The sequence below is a fragment of the Aulonocara stuartgranti genome (genome assembly GCF_965226115.1).
Source record: "Aulonocara stuartgranti genome assembly, chromosome: 13".
Classification (NCBI taxonomy): domain Eukaryota; kingdom Metazoa; phylum Chordata; class Actinopteri; order Cichliformes; family Cichlidae; genus Aulonocara; species Aulonocara stuartgranti.
The window spans coordinates 27,056,452-27,075,088 of NC_138949.1; the positions used below are offsets into that span (position 1 = coordinate 27,056,452).

Sequence of the window (18,637 nt, forward strand, 5' to 3'; positions counted from 1 at the left end):
TTATATTAATGGGGGGGAGGCCACAAGGTGGACAACAAGAGAACTGGTAAACAGATACATGGACACAAACTCAGATGTGATTACATTCTTCATGTCGTTTGCATGTGTGTGGCTATATGTGCAATTTTACCTGTGTTTGTGCATGTACATACACTCACATGCAGACACACAGCACTCTTTAGATTTATGTCACGCCTGGCTGGCAATTTGTCAGCATAGAGGCTTTAAGGAATTCATAGAGACTTCAAAGTTGATGTTAACTTTAAGTCAAACAACTTCACAAAGCCGATTGTCCCCCCTCAGCCCACATTTCCAACCTCTTTTAATTAAAAGCAATTTATAATCAGTCACAACATTTAAGTGACTGAAGCTCATTGTTTTATTACACGCCAACCTTATGTCAAAAAGCCTTTTTTTCAGAGAATTTTTTAAACATTTTGATTTGTTTTTTATTTGTAAATATAAAATTAGGTAAAATAAACGAATAAAACTAGTAAATTAAGTACATTAAGATTGTTGCTTTGGTTAAAATACACCCTTTTAACAATGTTATTAATGGCTTAAAGACATAGGTGACATGGATGGAGACATGGGTGCTCAAGTGCCCCCAAATTTTATCAGAACATCTCTAAAAATAACTACTAAAAGTATTAATAATATCATATTCTAGTATTATTTTGTGGAATTATATTGAAATGGTGTATTTTAATAAGTTATCCATTGACGTGAAAGAATGAAAACATGTTTCATGTCCTGTCTTCTGTGCGCTCACACAGAAGCAGACACTTTATAAGTCACAGCATTGTGACTTATAAAGTGTCATCACTTGTCATCAACAATAAGACTTTTGATGCTGTGACAGAAAGAAGATAAAGAGGTAAATTTAATGACACAAATCAGTGATGCAGATTTAAAACACACCTTAACTGAAATACAGCAAAAGTTCAAACTGTTCTGATAATGCGGGGACAATGCTGTGACTCATAAGGTGTCTGCTAATTTTTATTTGTTCTCTAAAAACAGTCAACAACATTAGCTAATGTATCTTAAATCACTAGAGATGATTAGTTAATTTTAACCTTCTGGTCCACTTGTCTGCTGGTATATTGCGAGTTGCCAGCCAAGGAGCTGATGTGCTTTAATGTTTTAGTGTTTGGTGACATAGAGTCACCTGGATCTGTAGCAGTCTGTATTCAGTTTGAATATTGCTATAAACTGATATAGCTCAGTTTGTGACTTAGATGTGTATCTTCTGTACAGCAAGGGGTTTCAGACTGTATTCCAGTGGAAACGAATATTACCCCACTTCTTGCTCCATTTTTAACCTCTGTATAAAATGTTCGTAATCACTATGGTCTCAATTGCTATTTTAAAGTATTCTTCAATAGATCATTATGTTCATTTTGGAAATTTTGATCTCATTTAGAGTACAGTAGATTAAAAAAACACAAGGCACGCTTCAGGGTGTGGCTACATTGTGATTAACAAGTCATTACCATATGAATGTGAATAGTGTCCTTAGGTTTTTATTCAGATCATCCTATCCCTAGTACATGGAGCAGGATGATGACTCTGAAAATGCAAGACTTCAATCTTCAAAGTTGAGTTTCAGAAATGAATGTGTGATATCAGAGTAGACAGATTCATCCTAAATATGTGTGTTTTGTTTAAGGCTTTTCAAGCACAAGTAAACCGTTGTTTCCAACAATTTCCGATGTAATACAGGCGTTAAAGCACAACAGGCTCTTTGCGTAGTCTGTCATGTGTCACATAAACGAGTATGACTGTAAAATAAAATAATAAGGCACAGTTTGGATTTTATCAAGCAAAATATTTTTGTAGCCTGAAAACACCACAGTCTTCCTCGGTCTTTAATTTTGCTTTGCTTTTTTTGGGGTGGAAATGGCAACTTTTGTGCACCGAATGGCGATTATTGTAAAATAGGCCTCATTGCTGAAAGCCTACACATGGCTGTTCCCTGTTCACGCAGGGCACATAAAGCACAATCAGAAATTTTCATTCCTGTTTAGGTGATGCTTCTATTCGAGGTGATTTGCTGTAACACTCACAGTGGATTAAAGCCTATCTACAAGCAGAAAAAATCGAAAATTTTACAACCACCGCCTGCTGTGGTTTACTATTCCTGTCGCTCTGCTGCCGAACAGATAAAATGTCCTAATTCAGTAAATTCAGCCTCAGTCCACACATACTAAACCTTACAGATCCTGATTAACTTTCTATATCTGCGGCTGTCTCGCTCTCCTTTTACTCTTTTTTATACCCTCTTCATCTTCTTTCGTCTAATTCTACTTTTCCCTGCTTATAGCCCTCCTCTCCTCTCTTTTATCCTCCTCTTTCTCCTCCTCATCCTCTCCTTCTTCTCCGGATATAAGTACAGCCAGATCTATTACCAAGCCCTGCGGATATACTGAGACAAAATGAGAGACTTTGATTTTCTAATACCATTAGACTATATATAAGTGAGTGTGCGTGTGTGTGTGTGTTTGGGTGGGGGAGTGTGGAGAGCCGATGGAGGACTCAATAAGAGAAGAAGAGCTGAGATTTATTAGTGGGACACAAGTCCAAAATCAATCAGGTGATTGAATCAGGATATTATTGGTCGTAAATTAGAGTTGTTTATGTCAGAAAGGGGAAGGAGGAGAGTGGAGGAAGAGGCTGAGTGCGGAACAAGCAACAGCAAGGTAAGCTAGTTGGTGAGCTTATCTGATTCTTTATGTCATGACCAATACATGGCCCCAGTCGTTAGCCTCGCTGGAATGCCTTTTTCAGCAATACGGTCTTTTATAGTCTATGAGAAGTATAGTGCGTACTTTCTTATCCTGGTTCATTTTATTTTCAATGTTAACATTAATCCTTGTCTAAATACGTAATGAAAAAATGAAATTAAAAAATTAATAAATGTGAACTAAACTCAGTATATGGATAGCTAAATGATACAGAGACTAAATGAGCCTAAATATAATTGAAAAAACAACATTTCAAGTACCACAGCTGGTTTTACCTTTTTTTTTAGAACACAAACACCATTCTTGGAAATTAATAGCATCTCTGGCTAATAATACAATCAATATTAAAACATATCAATATTCTTATTATTCTATAAACCATGTTTCACCCAGCTCAAAAATTTACAGATCAATAAAACACATCTAAATTATACAATCATAGCATTTCAAGACTATAGATGGTTAAAAAGATATATCTGGTTTGTTCAACTCAGATCACTTAAAGCCTCTATGCAAGTCAAAACTCTATTGGAAGATATTTTGTGATATGGTACAATGTCAACATGGCTAAAACACAGGGTGTAATGAGTTGAGAGCGTTGGTTCTGGTGAACACAGATTGAAGCACGTGAAGTGTACACATAATATACTCTATAAGGAGCTTGCCTATAGCTTTGAAGTTTTGTTAGTCAAGTGAGACTATGTTCCCATGAAAAAGAGAAATGCCCAGGACTCCCAACACAGTTCACAGTTGAAACAACATCTAATAAAAAAGAAGAGGGGTGATATAAAGATAAGGCCTCGTAAATATAAACGGGCCAAGAGGCTGATAAAGACAGAGAGAGAGAGAGATGGAGGCTGAACCTGAGAGGAGCACATAATAACATGGGGACCCTGCAGAAGAGATGAATGTCCAAACAGGAAAGCTGGCTTTCCACCTGGAATTAACATGAATCCAGATTGTGTCTGGATCTGATGTACTTTAGGTAGAATATATTTAAACCTGGCTTTTTAACATATACACTAACACATGATTTTGTTTCCCTCACCAAAACACAGATTATGCGATCACTTCCCCACACAATATTAAAACTACATGCTTCCTGACTGAATAATTGTGTTACATGATACATAATCATGTAAACATGTTTCCCCACAGCTGGAACAAACCGATCCACATGTACACAAATTGTATTCGTTTTAGGCGAGCATATCTGTTTGGATTATCGTTTGTGTATTTGTATCTACTCATGATCACAATTCAGTGATCTTTTACTCATTTGACTCTGTAAAAGACACACAACAAAAAATCACATGGTTGTTTTGTACTCAAGGGAGCCTAAACACATCGGTTTAGAATAAGCCTAAATTTATCCAGTTTATTTACTTTTTCCAAATGTTTGCTTCAGTGTGCGGTGATGTTAAGTCTAACCTGTTACCACTATTAGCACTATTATAAAACAAAGCACAAACAAGTAGAGCTGTGTTAATAAGTGAAGGTGTCAGCTTGAGTGGGAACTCACCTCAAAAACAGATATGCTTGTTCAAATAAAGAGTTGGTCGCACTGTGGTAGTATTACAGAAATCCAAACCAGTAAAAATCTGGCTGCCATTATTTTACCTGTTCATATCCAAAGTTGCCTTCTGTGCTTCACATACATTTTTAATCTCTAAACTTTCTGACACTTTTTTAGTGAATTTACTTGCAAACCCTGCCATCTGGTACTCACATATAACATCCACAGTGTTTGCAAATAGTCCTTGAACCAGCTCTGGGTCTCATTTAGAAATTCCCATGTCAGCATCTCCCAGATGTTGGGAAAAAAAATCATCTTTTTCTTCATCATTACAGAAAAACATTTCTTCAATAGCTTTTGAACCCTTGTATGCTTTTCCATTTTTCCTAATCCACTTTCTCTGTCCTTCCCGGACTTCCTGTTAAGTCTTTACTTTTTCTAATGTTTCCTTGTTTTCCTCTACCACATCATCATGTTTTTCAGCATTGAAATCCACCATTTCTACTCCCCCGCAGTTCCTGTTTTTGTAAGCACGCCTGGTCATTTGATGGCCAGATGTTTCAATGAAATGAAAGTAGATTTTTGGTCCCTGGGATGTTATATGTGCTGGGACTTAACTTTAGGTTATCTTCACATTTTACAGATCAACACGTCACATACATTTTAGGACAGAATAGAATAGAATAGAATAGAATAGAATAGAATAGAATAGAATGACACTTAACTGTCACTGTATACACATAATGAAATTATGCACACCAACTGTGCAGGAATGAAATATAAATAATAAGACAGCCACATATATCAGGCACAACATTAAATCCACTGACAGGTGAAGTGAGTTACACTAATTATACAGTCACACTGCACCTGTGAGGAGGTGGGATATATTAATCAGCAAATCAAATGTTTTGGAAGTATGACAAGAAGTAAACATAATGATCAAAGCAATTTTGGAAATGATAAGACTGGGATAGCTTTAGGACTTAATTAGAACAACTCCAAGTTCAACATTTAATCTCAAAGTTCAAGGTCCTTAACACCTTAGTGTGGGCAGTTAATGTGTCTTATTGCACGTGGGGATGAAAAGCTATCAAGCAGTCTGAGTATCTGTGCCAACCACAGACCATTGTTTAAAAAAATGAAGAGAAATGAAGGACAATGGAGTTTTCTGTGTGTCTTTTACCTCATGTGGTCAGCCAAGGTGTGTGTGTGTGTGTGTGTGTGTGTGTGTGTGTGTGTGTGTGTGTGTGTGTGTGTGTGTGTGTGTTGTTACCTGGGGAATAGATAGCAGGATGCACTTTGAAAGAAGACAAGCTGACAGAGGCAGCGTGATGCTCTGAGTGATGTTCTGCTAGAAGACATAAGGTCCTTGCTCTCTTGTCATTCTTACTTTATTGTTCCTAATTCTGATTCTGATTCTGATTCTAATGACACACACTGCTTCATTGTAATCATATTAATTGAATCCTTCAAAAAAAAAAGGAAAGACTGCACACTACAGCACTCCAAAGTTTTTCTGAAATAGTTTGAGAAGCATGAAAACAAAGTTTACAGTGTTTAACTGTCCTCCAGATCCTCCGGATCTCAATCTAATTGAACATTTGTGTAGATATTCATGATAAGCAGCCAATTTTCATCCTCAAGGCATGAACTGTATTTTAGTGTGTAAGCCTTTATAAGTATGTTTTGGTGTCTAAACTTACTCAGCGAGTGAAAGCAGTGAAAAGTGAAAGCTAGACAAATCAGTCAATGAAACCAAAGAATAGTACCAAACACTGAGCTTTGTACATGAACCACAGTCTCTTGGCTGACAAATTCACGTGTTATTTATAAGAAGTGATCTGACATTTTTTTAAGTTTTAGATGGCTTAATAATATGTTACTGAAAAGTTCTGACATTCCTTTTTTTCCCTCTTTCTTCTTTCTTCTCCATAGCCTCATCTCACCCCGGGTCCTTAGTGCCTTCCATTCTCCCACAGTCTCTCCTCCCCCCTCATATCCCCCTCTGTCTCTTCTTTACTCTTTTCTTTCCTTGTCTGTTTTTGTGATCCACTTCTTTTCCCCTCCCTTCTTCATTTCCCTGCTCCCTTTTTTACCCTCCCTCTTTCTCCATCTGTAACCAGGCTTTATCAGTCACAGTAGGGTTATTTGTCTATCAGTTACAAGAGTGAGTCTTTGCCAAGAATGAGATAACAGTGGATGAAACCATGTGGCGGTCCTCTTTCCCTCTGACTCTCTCATCTTCCACTCTGCTTTGTCTGTTCTCTCTCCTTTAGCCTTCCTTATCTGGCCCCATTTCCTCTGTCTTCATCTTTGCTCCCTTTCCCCCTGTTTGCAACATTACACGCACATGCACACACACACACACAGACACACACACACATATTCCCTTCCCTCCTTCTCCCCTCTGTCTTCTGTTTGTGTTCATTAGCCCAGTGCAGCAGGCATGGATCTGGTTGAGGCCTGAACAGGAGAACACTGCTCTGGCATAGAGCCTGGCATTGACTGTGATCCTCTGTTACGCACATACAAGCGCACAAAAAAATGTGCACATATACTTGAGACATGCACGTGCAGGTTTTGAAGCTACAGACACTCCAGCACATACATGAAAAGAAACTCAGCCAGAAACACAAACATGCATGTAAGTACAGACACGTATGTGCAGACTTAAAACCTCCTTCGAAACCCGCATGCACACACACATACACACTTACACACATGCAGGCCTCTCATCCATCCATCTTAGCCCCTTGATTAGATTAGGCATTATTAATGGAGGGCCTGTGAGCTGAGCAGACAGCGGGGTCACACTGAGTTTAATTCCATTCTCAGATAACTTCATTTGGCCTGATGCGATTGTTATTGCCCCGGTGCTAGATGTTTATAGGAAACAATAGCCCCCATAACACATCCAGACATCCTATTTAAAGAGGGTCAGCCAGGGGCACTGGATACAGCAGCTCTTCTTCCTGCCACGCTGAGTCCGGTGTTGTGGCTGATTTAAGGGGTTGGCCATTTCCCATGCCAAGGAAAAAGAGGATTAAAAGGCATATTGAAATATATTACCTTTGCCGCGTAAGCATGAGCACCATAAATGTGCGCTTCTATGGCGTATGGATAGGCAAGCAAAAGAAAGGGAAGCGGTGCTGGAATTTTGCGATAATCCTCGGTATGGCTTTCAGCAGGCAGTAAATCTAGTTTTTATTGGTTTGTCACAGGGAGTTCTCTTACAAAGAATAAACATTAAGCATAGATGGCACAAATTTATTATGTGCGGTCGTCGACAGGGCGAATAAAGCTGTCGAAGGGGAGGCGACAGAGAGAAAAAGGGGAGATTGATATGCATGCCGCATCAGAGCAGAGAATGCAATTAAACTGGAAGTGTCGGATTTTCGTTCTGAACAGCACATACGTAGATAGAAGCATGCTCATCCAAGTGTGGGAAAAGATGATAGAACATACTCACTCTTTAGAAATCTAGTATTAGCAACCACACCGCTTGACCGCGGTTTTGAAGGGAGATGTACGGTGCCCTCAAAAACATCCAAAGGCAAAACCGACTTGTCTAGCTTACTGCTGAAAATTCACTTCCCCCCATTTAAGGCGAATGAGGGAAAGAGGTGGACATCAAATGAGCAGCTCTCTTTATTTCAAAACACAGACCACATTAATGGGAGCCGGGGTTTCACGTTGAAACATTACAGCCTGCGGAGCGCCATTCGTTGGTTTTCATTTAGAAATTTTTACACCATGTCACGTTAATGTTACGGCCACTGACTTTTCAGTCATCACCTCATCGCGGCTGAGGTAATGCCTTTTAGTATGAAACCAGGGGGTTGCAGGAAAAGAGCGAAAACAATGAAAAAAGACTGGAAGCTATCCAGGAGCTGTTAGAACAAAGCTTATCATGTATCATATTGCTGCTCCATATTCCTGTTAGTGTTAGCATGCTGCTGATGGACTGTCCTGTGCGGGTGAGTTGGTCAGTGCTGCAGCCAGAATGGAGGCCCCCGCAGATCCAGTTTCCCTGTGATGGATGGCTTTGGCTGGAAACTCGGTGGAGCTATGACCCTGTTGATTGCATGCATGTTTCATGGGGTGATGCCGTGGATTGTGGCTACAGCTCCCCTCTCACCCAAACCTACAGTGTCTACACTGGGCTTCCTCTTATTCCTTGATACTATCACAACTGCCTTAACGGCCAAGTGTGAGAAATCTGCAGCAATTCCTACTAACCTTCACAGCACAAACTGACATAATACCTTAATTATCATAATTTTGTTTTCTTAATTGTTTGCTTGATTAAGAAGGACTAAACAAGATGAGGTTCTATTGTTTGATATATAAGTATATGTAAGGTTTTGCACTTTTAGATTAGACTTGGATAATTAGCATGTTTTTGTACAAACTAACGGAAAAGAAAAACCTGTTTTCCTTTCTCTTATATCAAGACTGCATTACAAGTCACCAAGGAATGCAATTATCAAAACCACAGATCCCTTCGGAGGATCACATTTCCTTTATTTCATTAATGGCCATGTTTGACTGACTTTTTAAATAGACTTAAATTGCACAATAAGGAGGCTATGAGGGTAGAGGCTAGAATGGTGTGTTCTTTGATATCCTGAACAGGTGCAAGTAAATAAGCCCACTTTAGCTCGTTCTGCATTTGTACATGATTAAAATAAACTGATTCTGGCTCTGAGATCCATGTGGTGGTACAGAAGGGAGAAAGGGAGTTCTAGTTTCTCCTCACACCTGGTGCTAGCTAGCAGCAGTGCCCAACCCTTCAAGCACTGCAGGAAAGCCGACTCACCGTGGACCGTACAAGCTGTTGGAAAACCCTAGGTGGCCATAAGGAGAACGCAGTGTAATGTATCACACTGCTGGTGCTATTGGAACTGGAGGCGTGCTGGGCTTGCGGCAGACGGGAAGAAAGTTAATCACTGACTTAAGGGCTATTCTCAAAAGTTTTTTGTCCAATTTAAAAATGGAGGAAAACTTAACGGGGCAAAACATTTTTTCCACTGTGGCTTGAAAGGTTTTCCGTTCAATTATTATCAGAATCAAAATTTAAATGAGCAGATGAATCCTTAAAATTCAACTATTTTGTGCACTGAAGGTTCATCCTTTAGCTTGATGTAAAACAAATATTTCCTATGTACTTTTATGTCACTTAATGTGCTTTTTAACATTATATCAGTATAGTAAGTCCAGTAGTAGTCAACTTACAATTTTATTTTCAAGAGAAAAACAAAACTAGGTCTGTCCATCAATTCATTTTCCCAGTTCAGGGTCATTGGCAGGCTGGAGCCTATACTGGAGCATGCCCCTTGACAGGTCTATCACTCGACTAAGCACATAAACAAAAGTTAGATTGTTTGCATACTTTATAACATTAGAGTTTGTGTGGTGTAAGATCACTCACAGGCTAGTCTGCATTGTTGTTTGATACTGTCTACTTTCTACGTGCAATGTGCCGTAATTGATGGTTGTATTCCAATCACGGGCCGTAAAGCTGTCATCATCAGTCTGGGCTGCCAGAGGTCGCTTCCTCACTTCTCCCTCTGTACTGCCTGTGGTTTGTGTGCAAAACAAACAGCCGATAACAACTAACCTTTGATAAAGGAGTGGTATTTTAAACTGAGAGGGAAGTCGATAATGACTTCTTCTAGGTTTATGGAATGATAGGTTACAGTGTGTGTACACTGTGGGGAGTGGGAGATGATCTCAACATGGCACTGATTACCAGTAGAGAAAGAGGACCCTGTTTGATTAGTGTGTTTGTGAGAACAGAGAGAGAAATGTCTTCATGTTCAAGGTAAGGCTTTTATTCAGTGACTACACAGCACTGTGGAGAGAGGTCTGGCTGTGTAAGGCTATTCAGCCTCTAAATCACTTGGCAAGCGTGCATGTCTTGTGAGTGTGCATGCCTGTGTTGTATTTATATTCCATATTTGTATTTATGTGCTATATAAATGTGAATAAAGTTTATAATGTGCATGCTGTAGTGCATGCCTGTGTCTGTGTGCATGAACTGTATATAGCTGTGCATGTTTGTGTGTATACGTGTTAGAGTGAGAAGCCTAATGCCTCTGTATTCATGGAGCTGAGGAGGAGCATCAGCCTAAGTGGCAGGAATGGTACATAATGGAGTGGCCATGCTGAGGTGAATAATTCATACCTGGATGGGAGCTCAGACGAGGATATCAAACATATTTATATATTCACATATTGCATGATGAAGGCTAAAATATGCTAGAGTGCTTTATTAGCTGCAAATCTATGTCACTAAAAGGCCTTTGTTTGAGTGAGATTAAAGGAGAGTTTGGTAGGATACTGAATACTTCTTTTCATCTTTTTTTTAAATCTTATACAGCTATGCACGGCCACTTGACTATATAACATATGATGCTTCTCAATTAGAAATATGATCTAGACATTTTTTAAACTTAAAATAATTACTTTTGCCATTGCAGAAATATGACCTCGGACTGTTGCTGAATGGCAGCTTTGGTCAGCATGTTATGTTATGCAGTTTTACAGATAGGTTTCCAAAATCTCCATGTTTTCATGCAACACTTTAGTCATTAGTTATTATTAATCTCTGGCTTTCTTCCACAGCTTGCCTTTTGTCCCGTTTCCCTCCTCTCATCCTGAACCAGTCTCCGTAGATGACTGCCCCTCTCTGATCATGGTTCTGCCGGAAGGTTTCGTCCTGTTAAAAGGGTGCTGTTTCCTCCCCATGTCGCTTAGTGCTTGTTTCCAGGCTGTAATCTGGTTGTTGGCATTTTCTGTTAAAGTAGGGTCTTTACCTCAAAATATAAAGTGGCTTCAGGTGACGTTGTGATAAATAAAACTGAATAGTCACACAAATGTACAGATTTATACAAAACTTATTGGATTAAAAAGGTTCCTGTTCGTTATTTGAAATTCTACATTTTCAAATCTAAAAATGTTGCTGTTATTCGTATTGATTTGAGTGGTACGGAAGCTTGTTAGCAAATATAAATTTTGAGATAATGACCTTAATTTTGTTTTGTGTTTTGATGGCAGAAACAATTTTTCATTATAGACAAACTGCTGAGGCAGACATAATGAAATTACAGTGAAAAACACAGAAGACCCTTGCTGTCCACAGTTTGTGGACTTTCAATGCCTTTCTGATTCTGCCATTATCGTACTCTAGTAGTTTTTATTGCTTAACTTAAACTGACCAGCAAGCACTTAGAATGACGTTTTTAAAGTTGATTTTCAGATTGTCCATCTCTGTGCTTTGTCCTTGGGTAAGACATCTAAACACTTAACTTGCTCTTTGCAGCTCTGACCCCTCCAATTTAATGTGTTTATGTCTATCTGATGGGTATGTGGACAAACAAATTCCTAATTACCCACTGTGGAATAAGGTGATCAAGTGCTCTAAGAAAATCTTCACGTACACTTTAAGAATCTTTATAGGGACATGTAATGTGCAAATCCATTGCTTTGGAATGGAGGAAAAACAGCATTAGCCCAGAATGAGAAGGCATGAATATTGCATCAGAGCTTTGTTATGCTCAGCCTCTCGACTCTCTTAATGGTGCACTTTACCAACTAGCTATGTCCATTAAATGAGTGCGCTTAATGTGAGTGTGTGTGTATGTGTGTGCTCAGGGAAAATGTGTGTGTATGTGCATGTGTGTTGGGACCCTTTACTTATAAGTAATGTGGCATTTGCTTTCGCACTGCTTCAGTTTTATGAACACATTTGTGTACTTGGCTTGTGTGAAACCGATGCAATCTGTCCAAAAATGATGTAATAGCAAATTTTTAAACCTTAAACAAATTATCTTAAAACTTTATGGCTTCTATTGAATTCAGCAAAACTACAAACGCACCAAAAAAACAAACAAACAGAGAACCTGAGAAGGAAATGTTACATTTCAAGTCACCTGTGTGAAACGACACACAGTGAGCATCGACTGGACCTGCGAACGATCAATAATATAATTCCCACTGCTTATCTTCTGAGATAACGGTGATGGCTGTTTGTTCAACTTCTACAGTGACCTCTCCGATGTTGCTTCTCCTTTCCCCCCCCCCCCCTTAAACTCTTTCCCCATGATCAAGGTTGGGAAACTCAATACCCCCAATGCACTCTGTTTTCACCTGGTCGTCACGGTAACCCAAAAACACAAGGCGGTCATGAATGAAATTCCTGTGTGTCATCAATCACTGGCCAACAAAGACAGGATTGTTGTGGTCTTTGAGTGACGCGGGGGGAATGTGCTGGCTGAGGTGAGGCTGGAGGCTTTGTGCAGTCTGGACCGGCAGGCTCTGAGCTGAGACCTGGATGTTTACACTGCTCCCCTGATCTTGGCATCGATTCAGGTTCACTTGAGAAATAGAGAGACTGTAGACGAGAAAGACCCCAAGCTTTTGACATGAAATGACCGATGTTAATAATGCTGGGCATTAAGTAGTGATAAACCTTCAAGGAAACTGTGTGTTTTATATTTAACATTGTTAGAACAAAGTTCCTTTGGTCTGCAGAAATCTCTAGCTTCCACTGCGACATTCTGGCCTGTCTTCATGTTCTGCCACACCTATGAACGGCTCTTTGAAGCTAAAGACTTGGTTTTAGGGTTTGGGTAAAAATTACGTTTGGATTCAGAGTGGGTGGCCAAAGTTTACCTCTAATGTATAAGTTTAGAACAATGTCCTGGGGATTTCATTTAAAGTAAATGTCCTCATGAATGTGGATATACAAGAAAGTCTACTCTATGTGTGTGTACTTAAACACATGCAAATCCATAGGAACTGGAATGCAGTACGATAACATGCTTCAACATTATGACATGCAGGTAACGTAACACCCAAAAGCAACTGTGTATGTAGACATTTCCACAACATTTCTGTTTTTTTTCTTTCTTTCTTTGTTTTCTTTAAGGTCTGTTTACCAGCAGGCAACCAAAGCCTATTCAACAGTTCAAAAATGACTGACCCATAGGACTCGGGTAACACACATTCTGCACATTCAGCTGCAGATATCTGTTAATAAAGATTTAATCTGTAAAACATCTAATCTTGCCACAGACTGATAGCTGCTGTAAATGCAATGCAAATGTTTGTGTTTTGAATGGAAATCTTTTCATTCATGCCATCACAGAAAGATGCTACACAGCGGGTGAAAAGTGACCCCAAAGGTGTACCCAGTGTGTTTAAATGTGACTTAACCAAACCTCAGTATGTTCTAAGGTGAGAATGTGCTGTATCGGCAGGTGTGATCGTTTGCCTAAGATAAAACTGTAAGCCCATAAGCTTCATTTTTACTTCAGACAACTTCCAATCCCTAAATCTCCTCCCTCAGTCTCATTACAGTGTCAACACTCAGGCTGCCCGTCTTTGCCTAATCATGCATCCATCCTAAACCCAGTCATTAGCATGTATGAATGATAAAAAGGCTATCAGGAAGAACGACCATGCGCCATAATCCCCCTCAGCGTCCTTGCTCTGTAACACTGGGAATCTGGTTGACATTTCTGCTGCTCATTGATCCATCTTGGCACATTTGGGTTCTGGCATGTCTGTGATCAAAGGAACAGTTTTCCTGGTTTAACAGTGACAACAGCAAAGAGTTTCTACTTTTATTATGTCAGTTCGTCCATTCACTACACATAACATGGTGGTAAAGATGAAGTGACGCCTCACAACAAGAAGGTTCCTCGTTTGAATCCCGACTGTGTGTGGAGTTTGGATGTTCTCCTTATGCCTCCACGGGTTTCCTCTTGGTACTCCTGCTTCTTCCCACAGTCCAAAGATATTTATGTTTGGTTAATTGGTGATTCTAAATCAGCCATTAATGTTAGGTAGATAAAGTGCTTTATGAGTGTATGGTTAAAATGTGACTTGTAGTCTAAAGCACTTTGAGTAGTCGGTAAGACTAGAAAAGTGCTATGTAAATTACATTACATTATCTGCCATGCTGATCAATACATGTATCTCTTATATCTTTCACCTGCCTGTAACTTGGATATTGCTTTTTATCTACTTACCTCCGGTACTACCTGATATTTATTGTCTTTTTATTGATTATACACTATTTTGTCTGTTTGTAATTTAGTTTAAAGTTTACCAGGAAACTCTTACAGCTGAGTTTGAGGATTAAACAAAAATGCTTTCATTAGTGAGCTTTAGATGAGCTTAAGGGTGGATTTTGGAAGTTTGGTCAGTGCTGCTTGGCTCAGACTTAATCCTAAACTAAGCTAATCATCCCCTTGATCTAACTCCAAAATTAACATACAGTCTTCAAAATCAAATTTAACTTCTTATATAACTTATATAACAAGAAAAACGAACACCATCGAGTGCACATTTCTTAAAATGTTGAAATGTTGCTTTAACTGAAAATTGGGTAACAATGACAAGGAATCTGACAATGTTAACAACCCACATGTGGATCATTTTCAACCTGCTCTGTCACTAACAGCTAATTACAAATACAACACAGAACCAGCTATACCTGCTATTTACAGTACAATGTAAAACACACACATTCACAGGGGCAGTATTAACATCACTGCAGAGTTGTCTTACAATAACAGTGACCTTTCCCCTTACAGTGGGTTGTTTTTCTAAAGCTTGTGGTCAATTTAAAGGCCCCATTTCCTCCATTTCCTTCATAATATCATGGCAAAGAATAGGGGTCAACACCTCCACTGTTTTTCTGCAATACCTGCTTAGCTGAACTTTGACACAAATGCCACACAATGCAGACACAGATTCCCACACTGATACATAAACACAGAGACTTTTCCCTATACTAAAACTTCATATAGTCAGGAGGAGCAGTGGCAAAATCCAGGAGCTCTTCTCCTTTCCTTCTGATTTACAGGAGCCAATATGTTCAAGTTTCCTTGTTTTCTCCACCGGGACGTCTAGCCCTGACAGTAAATCTCTCTCACCAATACTCCTCCATATGGCTGCATGAAAATTTCATTGTGGAGAGTCTGAGGCTAAAGGGCCTCAACAAGCATGTGTGTGAGAAAGAGAGAGGGGTTTCTGAGATGTGTTGATTTGGTCTTGGGTGGCATTTGTACTGGTGGGAGTTTGTTGTCATGTGGCTGCTGTCAGTATGTCTGAGTACTGTGATTGTGTTTACACCTGAACACAAGGTTTATAATTTATTGCAGTGCCATTTGTTGCCTTAAGGAACATTCGGTTTGCAAGATTTACTCTGAATTCTGCCCATCAAACGTAAAGTGATTTTTAGGGGATCACACATCACTTTTTATATTACACACTACAGGGTTAGGCTGTGTGTGTGTGTGTGTGTGTGTGTGTGTGTGTGTGTGTGTGTGTGTGTGTGTGTGTGTGTGTGTGTGTGTGTGTACTGCTTGACATTTTAATTTTCCAGATTTTTGGGGAACACTTCGTCATCTGTTTTGAGTTGAAAGAGAACATAAGATTGCAATCTACGTAGCATTCAGTCGCTAAGTAATTGCTGCGTTGTAGTTTGCAGGAATAATTAGCCCTCATGCAGTAACAAATTCAATTTACTGTGCAAAAAATCCTTCAGATGATGGTGGATAAAGTTTCAGCCACACAAAACTCAGCTGTATTTTTTTTATTATGTTCCAAAAATTATCTAAACTTCCCGGTATTTGTTGCAAGTGTTGAACTCCATCCATCTGGTTTTGCAAGCTGAGTAAAACAAACATTATTTGGAAATTCTACTCAGACTGTTGGGCTGCAACAGAATCACCTGGAGCTACTGAAAAAGGCAACGAGTTTAAACACGCTGTTAAGCCGTGGCTCAAACGATGCGATGTGGGCTAAAATCAAGAGTAAAATTTCATACATGGACGTACACGTTACTTGTGCAATCATCTCTGCTGCTGCAGACTTACTCTCAGGTCTTCAGGGATACAACCACACTAGAGGTCACTGTTGTAATTCCAAAGGAAAAGAGGATCAATAGCAAAAAATCAAAAGAGAAAAAAAAGAAATGGAATAAAAATGACATTATTCCTAATGAGGTTTTAATTCTTAAGTTGCTTACTTATTTAAATTAGTTGAATGTTACTGAATACACTATATGAGACTATATGAGTCACACTACATGTGACTGCTACTTTTCTTTTGATTTTATGACTATTACTCCCACAAAGAGAATTTTACTGTTGAGTAAACCTGTTAGCAGAACTTGTTTTGTGTGTTCATATTTTTTTAATCTGTTTGAAAAAAATAATATAAATTATTATTAAATTCATTTAAAATAGGTGCCATCTTCACTCTAAAAAACTTGTGCTCTTGTTTTGAGTCATTTGAGTTAGTTTAAGTCCGTCAGAGAGGGGAGAGAAAGCTCTTCAATATTTTAATGAATGTGGGCTAAATGTGATGCCACATGGCCTCATAAATATACAATGCACTTCTAATACACCCTTTTTCATCACACTGTGTGCTGATATGAGAGTGTGCCCATATGTCTGTGTCTGTGGATGTTTTGTGTTTTTATTCAACAGTACTGTTCCACTTTGTTTGGATAGCCATGCTGGCAAAAAAATGACAAGAAGATTTTATATTGTATCTGGATTTGTTTTCTTTAGTGATGCCCTAATTTTGCTTCCAATTTTTTTTACACTTTAAGAAACCACTGACAAGAAGTATTACACATCTTGAAATTGCAACTGGTTGTCTTTGAACTTTGAACACATCAACTGTGACTATTTAAGCACTCATTTAACAGCATATCTAAGACTCATTATAAAATGGAAAACAAGCACTTTGTCTTAAATCCCATATTTCTATACTTAAAGGGGATCATCACTTCACATTGCACAACACTTTGTAGACAGCAGACGTTGTAGACTCCAGTTGTTAATAGTTCACCAGTAGTGGCCCCCCCACACCCTCTAGCAGATCATTACATGAAGGAACCTTTTAAAAAAACAAGCGCGTCCATGCTCACAGGTGTACACACGGGTGATCACACCCACAAACTACACCCTTTTTGGCTTCTACCTCAAAGCACACTGTGTTCTGTTGATCTTATGTGCTGCACAATAATGTTTAATATTTAGTATTTACTGTCATATTCCCATATATCATTGTGATGTTGTTTATTCTATTACTCTTGTTCTCTTCTGCTTGTTTTCTTTTTTCTTTCTCAGCAGGTGATCCAGGTGATTGATATATGCATTTTTTTTTTCTGCTCATTCTGTTGGTTTTTGTTTTTTGCCCTTCTCCCCCGTCCCTCTTCTCAGCTGTTTCTCTTTCCCTCTTTCTTTCTCCCCTTCTTTCCCCCAGTCAAGTCTGTCCCGTATTCAGTAAATGAAAATAAAATAAACAATAAAAGGTGAATCAAATGGACCATTACGGCAAGGCTGGGATGGTCAATTTGGTAAAGCAAATCCGTTGGGCATCTTTCTTTGCCTTTAGACAACAATTCTGATGGCAAAAGAGCCAAACGGGACAGGCAAAAAAAAAAAAAAAAAAAAAAAAAAAAAGTTCGCCAGTAGGAATGTCACCAGAATAATAGGTATGGTACGTATGGATTATAAAATTCTGAAAACACTACATTACTCATTCTTCTCAGTACTGTAAGTATTGTAGGCAGTGTATATACCAAGTATGATTGTCAAAAAATGTATACGTGATTACTGATACTAAAAATCACTATAAGACTGGAAACTTATTTGCAATAGTATTGATGCCAACAGTGCCAACCTGGCCTCATCCAGTTCACACAGCAGCACTGCAAACAGGCGAGGACACGTCCCCTCCCCTCACTAGCAGCCGAACACGCAGCAGCCCAACAAACTTAACGAAGAATCTCAAAGACTGACACCCAGGAGGAATTTCGTGAAGTCAGTAAAGCTCCCATTTCAACAACATTTAAGTAGTAGTAACTACTCCCTTGCCACAGAGTTTCCCCACGGGGTAGCATTGCATAATTGATTTGGCTATTATGCTATTTTTTGCTTCCTGGCACAACCACAAATGGGATTTGTGTCTTCAGCTGGAACTGAACCAGCGATCTTTCCCACTTTGCATCACTACTGGTTCTTTTGTCTGTCGTCACTTGAAGTCACTGAGTGTCATTTGGGGCTGTCTTTTCACCAAGTGTGGATGCCCCTGTACCCTCTATTATGTTAATGACTGTGGGACAGTGTATACTTAATGCCTTATAATCATACCAACGATATCTAACTACTTAAACCTTATTTTTTAAGCATTTTAGGTAAATCCACACTTTTTTTTTTGTTAATATATATGCTAAATTTGGCATGGCTAGTTGAAAATGTCCAGAAAAGACAGAAGCTAGCATGACAACACAGCCAAACACTGAGAAACATCATTCTCAGTAAGTGCACAATTCACCATGTGC

At 39.0% G+C, this 18,637-nt stretch overlaps 1 long non-coding RNA gene across 1 annotated transcript in view; it reads left to right on the forward strand.

Annotated features, from left to right (window-relative positions):
* Positions 1–17,734, forward strand: part of LOC309720306 — a 63,537-nt gene extending 45,803 nt beyond the window's left edge. The window contains exon 3 of the long non-coding RNA XR_014280466.1: positions 10,894–17,734. This is a non-coding gene — a long non-coding RNA (uncharacterized lncRNA). The remainder of the gene's footprint in view (positions 1–10,893) is intronic.
* Positions 17,735–18,637: the final 903 nt, after the last annotated feature.